Consider the following 10,320-nt stretch of genomic DNA (forward strand, 5'->3'; position numbering starts at 1 on the left):
GACTAAGAGCCAACAGCCTGGTGACAGCTGGAACTTCCCAGACAGGGAGGCGGCCTTCTTTTGCACCCGACAGGGATTCGCATCCCCAGATGCGTGCAAGATAAGTCGTGGGCTACAGAGGGGATGGAAGCAGGGTGCTGCATTGGGACTCCCCGGGAGGGGTTTTTGTCTCCGTTTTAGCGATGGGGATGTCCAAGAAATATTCCCTTAACCCACCTAAAGGGAAAGTGTCTCTTTTGATCGCAGTGCTGAGGTGCACAGGGCAGAGCACTTCCAGTGTCTCTTGTGCATTCTGTGTTGTTTGGGTCTCTCATGTCCTATATCTTTTTTACCTTAGTCCTTTGAGGAGCATATGGATCACCCTGGCCTCATTCTTGGCATCTGTGATCTTTGCATTCCTTGGCCTGGCACCAGTGCCTTAGGACTTTTGTCTTGGGAGCCCTGACAGACATTGGAATCGCATCTCTCTTTAGAAGCATCCAGTCAGATGTCTTTTAAGGTCTTGCTCTGAGCTGTGTCGACAGCCACACACCGCAATGATCCATTATAGCCGATTAGGACCGATAAGAATGCGAAGCTAGCTAGAGCCTTCGGACTGTAAGATTGTTGGACATTCATCTCTGCGGTTCTCTTAAGAAATCATTCTGTTAGCATCTTGTTCCTGCAGGGTGCTCTGAGCCGTCCGTCTCACCTAGGTCATCTCGTTCCGCATTCTCCCGGCGCTCGCCGGCATTCTTCTCACCGAGAGCTCTCTCTCCCTGTCGCGTCCCCTCGTTTGTCATGTTCTGTCCTGTGTCACGGGTGTCTGCACGTATTTGTCCCGGACCTGCTCTGCCCTGCTGCATAGCCTGTAAAAGGACAAGTCCCAGGAGTTGAAATTTCTGATGCAGGGTGTAGTTGGGCTCTAGATTGTATTTGTAGATTGACATGTTTGGTGCTGTTAAGTTATCCTGCAGCCATTTGACATTAGCTGTAACTTTCTTTCAGATGCAGATGGATTAAATCTGTGGCAGAGCCCCCAATCCCAGGTCAAGGGGATTTCCCTGAGAAGGTCAGTCACTGTTTATGTTTGCAGGGGAAGCATAAATGGTGACTATGTTACAGCACTGTTCTTTGTCTTTATTATTAGGAAGTCAAGGCAGATAGCTGCAGTCAAGGCAAAGTGTGCCAGGTGAGCAGTGGACAGAAGCAGTTGTTCTCACTCAGGTCTCAATTTCTGATGCACCTCTAACCATCCATTCTCATTTGTGTGCTTTAGGCCATCCATCCGGCGTACGCTAAGCCCCTGTCATCAGGTGGCGGACGGACCGGGTTTCCTGCACTCGTGAGCCCTCCGGAAGTATGACGGGACCCCGTGATGAAGCCCACACATCTTGTATTTCAAGGTCCCGTCTGGGTAGCTCCCGGGAACGGCCGAGGAGCTGCGGTGAGTCGGGGAGGCAGGGAGGAGGAGTGGGGATCCACTCCAGTTTCAGCCGTGCCCAGTCACCTTGTCTCCACTTAACCTAGGCGTACCTCGTGACGGCAGCGTCGGCCTCGGAGCACGGCCGAAGCGTGCGGCCCGAGCGCCAGGGCCCTGTTAGGAGAAGGTGAGTAGCAGAATTGTCAGGTTTTGGCCCATGTGCTGTTAAGATTGTGCACTGATGTTTCCTTTTCTTTGTCTTGGCAGACGAAGAGATAAGAGCCTGGTGACAGCTGGAACTTCCCAGACGGGGAGGTGGCCTTCTTTTGCACTCGACAGGGATTTGCATGCCCAGAAGTGTGCAAGATAAGTCAAGGGCTATGACCCACTGAGGGGAGGGAAGCGGGGTGCTGGCTTGGGACTGCCCGGAAGGGATTTTTGAGTCTGCTTTGGAGATGGGGATGTCTAAGAAGTGTCTCCTTAGGCCACCTAAAGGGAAAGCATCTCTTTTGATCTCAGCGCTGAGGTGCGCAGGGCAGAGCAGTTCCGGTGTGTGTCGTGTCCCTTGTCTCTTGTGCATTCAGTGTTGTTTGGGTCTGTCGGGTCACTTGTCTTTTTTTACCTTAGCTGTCTGAGGGTCATCTTGGCATCTGTGATCTTTGCGTTCCTCGGCCCGGCACCAAGGCCACAGGCCTTTTGACTCGGGAGTCCCGACAGGCATCGCAGTCATATCTGTCTTTAGCAGCATCCGGTCAGATGTCTTTTAAGGTCTCGTTCTGAGCGGTAGCGACAGCCGCACACCCCAACGATCCATTATAGCGGCTTAGGACTTGTGAGAATGCCAAGCTAGGTAGCTCATTCTTACCGTAGGCTTTTCAGGCATCCGCTCGTGCGGTTCTCGGAAGACATAATTTTCTTAGCATCTTCTTCCTGCAGGGTTCTTTGAGCCTCATCGGCTCCGAGCCGTCCGTCTCACCTAGGTCATCTCGTTCCGCAATCTCTCTGTCCTCGCGGGCATTTTTCTCGCCAAGAGATTTTTCTCCTCGTGACGTCCCCTCGTTTGTCGTGTCCTGTCCTGTGTCACGGGTGTCTGCACATATTTGTCCCGGAGCTGCTCTGTCCTGCTGCATAGCCTGGTGTAATTGCACAAGTCCTGGAGACCTGCAATTTGGAATGGGGGATGTAGTTGTATTCTAGATGGTATTCCTAGATTCACACAGGATGCTTGGACCTGTTAAGTTATCCTACAGTTGTTTGAATTTTCTCCTAACTTTCTTTCAGATGCAGACATTGAAGATCTGTGGCAGAGCGCCCCTCCTGGGTCAGGGGGTTTTCCCTGAGAAGGTCAGTCGCTGTTTGTATTTGCAGGGGAAGCATAAATGGTGACTATGTTACAGCACTGTTCTTTGTCTATTATTAGGAAGTCCAGGCAGAGAGCTGCAGTCAAGGCCAAGTGTGCCAGGTGAGCAGTGGACAGAAGCACTTGTTCTCGCACAGGTCTCAGTTTCTGGTGCACCTCTAAGCATCCATTCTCATTTGTGTGCTTTAGGCCATCCACTCGGCGTACGCTAAGCCCATGTCATCAGGTGGCGGACGGACCGGGTTTCCTGCACTCGTGAGCCCTCCGGAAGTATGACGGGACCCCGTGATGAAGCCCACACATCTTGTATTTCAAGGTCCCGTCTGGGTAGCTCCCGGGAACGGCCGAGGAGCTGCGGTGAGTCGGGGAGGTAGGGAGGAGGAGAGGGGGTGCACTCCAGTTTCAGCCGTGCCCAGTCACCTTGTCTCCACTTAACCTAGGCGTACCTCGTGACGGCAGCGTCGGCCTCGGAGCACGGCCGAAGCGTGCGGCCCGAGCGCCAGGGCCCTGTTAGGAGAAGGTGAGTAGCAGAATTGTCAGGTTTTGGCCCATGTGCTGTTAAGATTGTGCACTGATGTTTCCTTTTCTTTGTCTTGGCAGACGAAGAGATAAGAGCCTGGTGACAGCTGGAACTTCCCAGACGGGGAGGTGGCCTTCTTTTGCACTCGACAGGGATTTGCATGCCCAGAAGTGTGCAAGATAAGTCAAGGGCTATGACCCACTGAGGGGAGGGAAGCAGGGTGCTGGCTTGGGACTGCCCGGAAGGGATTTTTGAGTCTGCTTTGGAGATGGGGATGTCTAAGAAGTGTCTCCTTAGGCCACCTAAAGGGAAAGCATCTCTTTTGATCTCAGCGCTGAGGTGCGCAGGGCAGAGCAGTTCCGGTGTGTGTCGTGTCCCTTGTCTCTTGTGCATTCAGTGTTGTTTGGGTCTGTCGGGTCACTTGTCTTTTTTTACCTTAGCTGTCTGAGGGTCATCTTGGCATCTGTGATCTTTGCGTTCCTCGGCCCGGCACCAAGGCCGCAGGCCTTTTGACTCGGGAGTCCCGACAGGCATCGCAGTCGTATCTGTCTTTAGCAGCATCCGGTCAGATGTCTTTTAAGGTCTCGTTCTGAGCGGTAGCGACAGCCGCGCACCCCAACGATCCATTATAGCGGCTTAGGACTTGTGAGAATGCCCAGCTAGGTAGCTCATTCTTACCGTAGGCTTTTCAGGCATCTGCTCGTGCAGTTCTCGGAAGACATAATTTTCTTAGCATCTTCTTCCTGCAGGGTTCTTTGAGCCTCATCGGCTCCGAGCTGTCCGTCTCACCTAGGTCATCTCGTTCCGCAATCTCTCTGTCCTCGCGGGCATTTTTCTCGCCAAGAGATTTTTCTCCTCGTGGCGTCCCCTCGTTTGTCGTGTCCTGTCCTGTGTCACGGGTGTCTGCACATATTTGTCCCGGAGCTGCTCTGTCCTGCTGCATAGCCTGGTGTAATTGCACAAGTCCTGGAGACCTGCAATTTGGAATGGGGGATGTAGTTGTATTCTAGATGGTATTCCTAGATTCACACAGGATGCTTGGACCTGTTAAGTTATCCTACAGTTGTTTGAATTTTCTCCTAACTTTCTTTCAGATGCAGACATTGAAGATCTGTGGCAGAGCGCCCCTCCTGGGTCAGAGGGTTTTCCCTGAGAAGGTCAGTCGCTGTTTGTATTTGCAGGGGAAGCATAAATGGTGACTATGTTACAGCACTGTTCTTTGTCTATTATTAGGAAGTCCAGGCAGATAGCTGCAGTCAAGGCCAAGTGTGCCAGGTGAGCAGTGGACAGAAGCACTTGTTCTCACACAGGTCTCAGTTTCTGGTGCACCTCTAAGCATCCCTTTTTTTTTTTTTTTTTTTTTTTTTTTTTTTTAAATTTTTTTATTTTAGGCAGTCCTCTTGCGAGATGTCTCTGATCCCAGATGTCTGAGGCCCGGTGGGTGCAAGCTTAAGGTGTAGGTGGGCGTACTTGTCGGGTCAGGGTGGTGGTCTTTTCTCAGTATCTCAGTGTGGGTTTTTTTGCTTTGTTTCTTTGCAGGTGTCATTGCTGCCCTAGGCGTGTGAAGGAACAGAGTCAAGCGGGTGAGTCGGCATTTAGGCTGGGGTGACTCATAGGTGACCGTTATGCGGCAGCACGCTAAGCCTGTACCTTTTCCTTTTGTAGGTATCCTCCTGGCAGCCTGTTGAGTCGCATCAAGATTTCAGGTGAGCCGGGGCAGCGGTGCGTCAGAGTTCCAGGGATTCCTCTTTTGCAGGGCGCTAGTTGCATTTTCTGTTTTGTCTTAGGTACCGTGAGGAGGCGCATAGCTGAAGTTTGGAAACGGCAGCACCGAAGCGGACATAGAGAACATGTCGCCGTCCACATCCGGCTGACGATGGATTTTGTCCGGTCGTCTTGCAAAAGCTAAGTGTCGGGGCCAGTAGGTGGGAGAAGGGGAAAAACCTTTACTATCGCAGGAGACGATTAGATGTTAGCTTAGAGGAGAGGCCCATAGTGGGACGGGCCCCTCGGAAGCAGAGGGAGAGGGTTTCTCCTCAGCCTCACCGGAGTCTTCGCCGGGCAGGGCAGTTCCGATCCGTCTTCGCGTCCTCGCGAGGTTTGCGTCGGCGGCCTTCTTCGACTCTCGACGTCGTCGTGGATCTTTTCACCCGAGGAGCCCGCCTTCACGTCCGGAGCTCTAGCCACGGTCACGCCGTAGTCATCGCTTTCTTGTCCAGGCCTACTGAGCTTCTTAGGCTTCCTCTTAAGTCCTTTGGCACTAACATCTTGAAAGGAGTTAAATTTCATCATCACATGCTATTGCCCTAGGGCTTTCTTTCCTTTGGCATCATCGGCCTATGACTCATCTTGGACTAGCAATCTTGGGTCCATAAGGTGGAACTGCCAGGCAGTTTCCACTCGTGTCTGTGTTATGTCGTCCGTGTCTGTGTTATGTCGTCCGTGTCTGTGTTATGTCGTCCGTGTCCATTGATTTCTGCGTCATAGGCCTTTGTTACATCTCGAGGCTTTATCGGCATTGTTCTCTGCCGTATCGGCCATATTTTACTCGTGTACCTTCCTGGAGATCGCTTATTCCGGCATCGTTACATTTTTACTTTTTGAGACGGGAAGAAGTACAGGAGGCGTTCTCATCCATCTTCCTTCTCACCTTTGGTAGCGCCTTCTCTTCCCGTGCCATTCTCTCGGACTTCTAGAGGGAGCATATTAGACCCTCATCACGTGACCGCAGTAGTTCCGTAGTTTGCGCCTTCTCAAAGGGTATAGGGCTCAACAATTCATCTTCCGGAGAGTTACGTCAAGTCCTCACTTATATTGTATCTATGTCGGCTTATATTGTACGTGCTTAGGTTGTACCTACCTATGTTGGCTTATACTGTATGTGCTTATATTGTATGTACTTATGTCGTATGTACCTATGTCGGTTTATATTGTATGTACTTATACTGTATGTACCTACGTTGGCTTATATTGTGCATATATTGTATGTACCTACCTTGGCTTATGTTGTACGTGCCTCTGTCGTGCCACTTACGATCGGAGCTGCCCTGCCCAGGCGCGTAGTCACGGTTAGGTAGAGCAGTTATAAAACTTTACAGTTCATCTGTCTTCTATGGGGGTTTTGGGTACAAAATTTATGGACCCGGAGCGGGAATAGCTCCTAGCCGTCAGATAGTCACTCGTCGTCTCTGTCGTCTCGCAGGTCCCCGGGTCCCTACACGTTATCCCGGAATCTACCGCCGGACATCGAAGAGCCGCGGTCAGAAGATGCATCGAAGCGTCAACGTAGCGTTTCGAGTAAGGGTCGCGGTCAGCGTGTAAGCGGAAGAGCGCGTGAGAGAGCGTGATTGTCCGTGTCTGTCTGTGAGAGCTTGTGTCTGCAGGTGTGTGTGTGTGTGTTGACCGGTTCTAACCTTGTGCGTATGGCCTTTGCCTTTCAGGTTTTTCAGCTCATTTTTAAATTTAGAATAAAAAATCCCCAGCCGGGGGGTTTTTTTTTTTTCCCCCCGGCTGGGTTTTTTTTTCCTCGGTCCCGGCCGGTCCGCGAGGCGACGTTCATCGCCAAAGTTCGGAGGCGGACCGTCCCGGGACCGGGGTTTTCGTCAGGCAGGAGGATATTTTCGGAGGCTCCCGGGAACCACGTTCCCGAGGAGCGTCGTGCATGCGTGTCGACGGCCGGGGGTTAGGGGAGCGGTTGAGATGAGAGCAAGGGTGGGTTTGGGGGTAAGCTGAAGGAGGGCTCTGTGTGTGTGTGTTTGTGTGTGTGTCGACCGGTTCTAACCTTGTGCGTATGGCCTTTGCCTTTCAGGTTTTTCAGCTCATTTTTAAATTTAGAATAAAAAATCCCCAGCCGGGGGGTTTTTTTTTTTTCCCCCCGGCTGGGTTTTTTTTTCCTCGGTCCCGGCCGGTCCGCGAGGCGACGTTCATCGCCAAAGTTCGGAGGCGGACCGTCCCGGGACCGGGGTTTTCGTCAGGCAGGAGGATTTTTTCGGAGGCTCCCGGGAACCACGTTCCCGAGGAGCGTCGTGCATGCGTGTCGACGGCCGGGGGTTAGGGGAGCGGTTGAGATGAGAGCGAGGGTGGGTTTGGGGGTAAGCTGAAGGAGGGCTCTGTGTGTGTGTGTTTGTGTGTGTGTCGACCGGTTCTAACCTTGTGCGTATGGCCTTTGCCTTTCAGGTTTTTCAGCTCATTTTTAAATTTAGAATAAAAAATCCCCAGCCGGGGGGTTTTTTTTTTTTCCCCCCGGCTGGGTTTTTTTTTCCTCGGTCCCGGCCGGTCCGCGAGGCGACGTTCATCGCCAAAGTTCGGAGGCGGACCGTCCCGGGACCGGGGTTTTCGTCAGGCAGGAGGATTTTTTCGGAGGCTCCCGGGAACCACGTTCCCGAGGAGCGTCGTGCATGCGTGTCGACGGCCGGGGGTTAGGGGAGCGGTTGAGATGAGAGCGAGGGTGGGTTTGGGGGTAAGCTGAAGGAGGGCTCTGTGTGTGTGTGTTTGTGTGTGTGTCGACCGGTTCTAACCTTGTGCGTATGGCCTTTGCCTTTCAGGTTTTTCAGCTCATTTTTAAATTTAGAATAAAAAATCCCCAGCCGGGGGGTTTTTTTTTTTCCCCCCGGCTGGGTTTTTTTTTCCTCGGTCCCGGCCGGTCCGTGAGGCGACGTTCATCGCCAAAGTTCGGAGGCGGACCGTCCCGGGACCGGGGTTTTCGTCAGGCAGGAGGATTTTTTTCAGAGGCTCCCGGGAACCACGTTCCCGAGGAACAACGATTGCCGGGGCTTAACGGAGCGGTTGAAACGATAGCGACAGTGAGTTTGTGTGCAATGTGAAGGAGGCGGTCACGGTGGATGACTGTTGGTTTCTGTGTGCTATTTTTGTTTGGTGTTTCCTCTAACAATCAATCAAAATGTAATGTAAATAGAAAAAAGGTTATATTGTGTTAATGTGCGTTCGTTGGCTATTGCCCCGTATTGTTCCGTGTTTGCATTTGCTGCTGCATTTCCACATACGGTTCTGTACGTAAGTGGGATTTCTACCGGTCAGCGTACGGATTGTATCTACGCTCCCATTGGTATACATTGTTTCCATGTATTTTGCTGGAGTGTAAATAAAAAAAATAATTCAATAAAGTTGAATCAACCCTAACAATGATGCCCCCCGCTCCCTTCCCCTCCCCCTTTGGCTCCTGTGTTTTTTTGGTGTGGTTTAGTCTTTTTTTTTTTCCTACTGTATTTCTTCCTTTGCTTCTTCTATTAGTTTTCTTTCTGTCACGTCATTTCTGTCCGTCCCTAAGTTTGTTTCTGTTTCTTACTGATTCTAACTGTCTCTCTCTGCTTTTCTATTTCCCTGTATGTCTTTTCTTCTGTTTCTCTATTTCACTATTTCTAACTATTTATTTTTCTCTGTAGTTGATGCTTTTACTCTTTATTTCTTTTTCTCTCTGGCTTCTCTTCTTTTTTTTCTGTATTGTTTTGTCCTCTTCTTCACTCTCACCGTCTTTCTTTTTCACTCTAACCCTTCTCATTTTTTACTCTGTGCCATTCTTTTCCTATTTCTTTTCCTCTCTCTTTCTCTCCTTCTCTCCTTAAACTCTCTTTCTCTCTTTAAACTCTCCTTCTCTCCTAAAACTCTCCTTCTCTCTTTCTCTCCTAAAACTCTCCTTCTCTCTTTCTCTCCTAAAACTCTCCTTCTCTCTTTCTCTCCTAAAACTCTCCTTCTCTCTTTCTCTCCTAAAACTCTCTTTCTCTCTTTCTCTGCTAAAACTCTGTTTGTCTCTTTCTCTCCTAAAACTCTGTTTGTCTCTTTCTCTCCTAAAACTCTCTTTCTGTCTTTCTCTGCTAAAACTGTCTTTCTCTCCTAAAACTCTTTCTCTCCTAAAACTCTCTTTCTCTCCTAAAACTCTCTTTCTCTCTTTCTCTCCTAAAACTCTCTCTGTTTGTCTCTTTCTCTCCTAAAACTCTCTTTCTGTCTTTCTCTGCTTAAACTGTCTTTCTCTCCTAAAACTCTCTTTCTCTATTTCTCTCCTAAAACTCTTTCTCTCTCTTTCTCTCCTAAAACTCTATTTCTGTGTTTCTCTCTTTTTCTCCTAAAACTCTCTTTCTCTCCTAACTCTCTTTCTCTCTTTCTGTCTTTCTCTCCTAACTCTCTTTCTCTGTTTCTCTCCTAACTCTCTTTCTCTCCTAAATCTCTTTCTCTCTTTCTCTCCTCTCTTTCTGTCCTAAGTCTGTCTTTTTCTTTCTTTCCATCTTTTCATTTCTAACTTTGTTTCCCTTTCTAGCTTTCAAAAAGCAGCAGTAGAAACTTTCAGGCTCCCTGGGAGTAAAACAAAAAACAAACTTTAAATAATTATTAAAAAAAGAATTTACTCCCCGGGAGCCTGAAATTTTCTACTGCTGCACCGGACATATAGTTTTTCTTCTTTTTTATATATACACCTATACACCCCCTAATTAGTGCTCCACCTGGCAGGTACCCCAACCCTAATTGGGGGGCGGGTCAGGGGGAGGGGTTAGGGTTGGGGGGCGGGTCAGGGGGAGGGGTTAGGGTTGGGGGGCGGGTCAGGGGGAGGGGTTAGGGTTGGGGGGCGGGTCAGGGGGAGGGGTTAGGGTTGGGGGGCGGGTCAGGGGGAGGGGTTAGGGTTGGGGGGCGGGTCAGGGGGAGGGGTTAGGGTTGGGGGGCGGGTCGGGGGGAGGGGTTAGGGTTGGGGGGCGGGTCAGGGGGAGGGGTTAGGGTTGGGGGGCGGGTCAGGGGGAGGGGTTAGGGTTGGGGGGCGGGTCGGGGGGAGGGGTTAGGGTTGGGGGGCGGGTCGGGGGGAGGGGTTAGGGTTGGGGGGCGGGTCGGGGGGAGGGGTTAGGGTTGGGGGGCGGGTCAGGGGGAGGGGTTAGGGTTGGGGGGCGGGTCGGGGGGAGGGGTTAGGGTTGGGGGGCGGGTCGGGGGGAGGGGTTAGGGTTGGGGGGCGGGTCGGGGGGAGGGGTTAGGGTTGGGGGGCGGGTCGGGGGGAGGGGTTAGGGTTGGGGGGCGGGTCGGGGGGAGGGGTTAGGGTTG

The 10,320-nt window shown here is 51.3% G+C and overlaps 2 long non-coding RNA genes across 2 annotated transcripts; both read left to right on the top strand.

Moving 5' to 3' along the window:
* The first annotated feature begins 2,463 nt into the window (after window positions 1-2,463).
* Window positions 2,464-3,086, top strand: LOC128794766 (uncharacterized). The gene is made up of 3 exons (XR_008433264.1): window positions 2,464-2,746; window positions 2,823-2,864; window positions 2,952-3,086. It is a non-coding gene; the product is annotated as an uncharacterized LOC128794766 (long non-coding RNA).
* Window positions 3,087-4,818: 1,732 nt separating this feature from the next.
* On the top strand, window positions 4,819-5,191 carry LOC128794424 (uncharacterized). Its single transcript, XR_008433088.1, has 3 exons — window positions 4,819-4,865; window positions 4,948-4,988; window positions 5,070-5,191. It is a non-coding gene; the product is annotated as an uncharacterized LOC128794424 (long non-coding RNA).
* Window positions 5,192-10,320: the final 5,129 nt, after the last annotated feature.

This window comes from Vidua chalybeata, chromosome 13 (assembly GCF_026979565.1).
Source record: "Vidua chalybeata isolate OUT-0048 chromosome 13, bVidCha1 merged haplotype, whole genome shotgun sequence".
Taxonomy (NCBI): domain Eukaryota; kingdom Metazoa; phylum Chordata; class Aves; order Passeriformes; family Viduidae; genus Vidua; species Vidua chalybeata.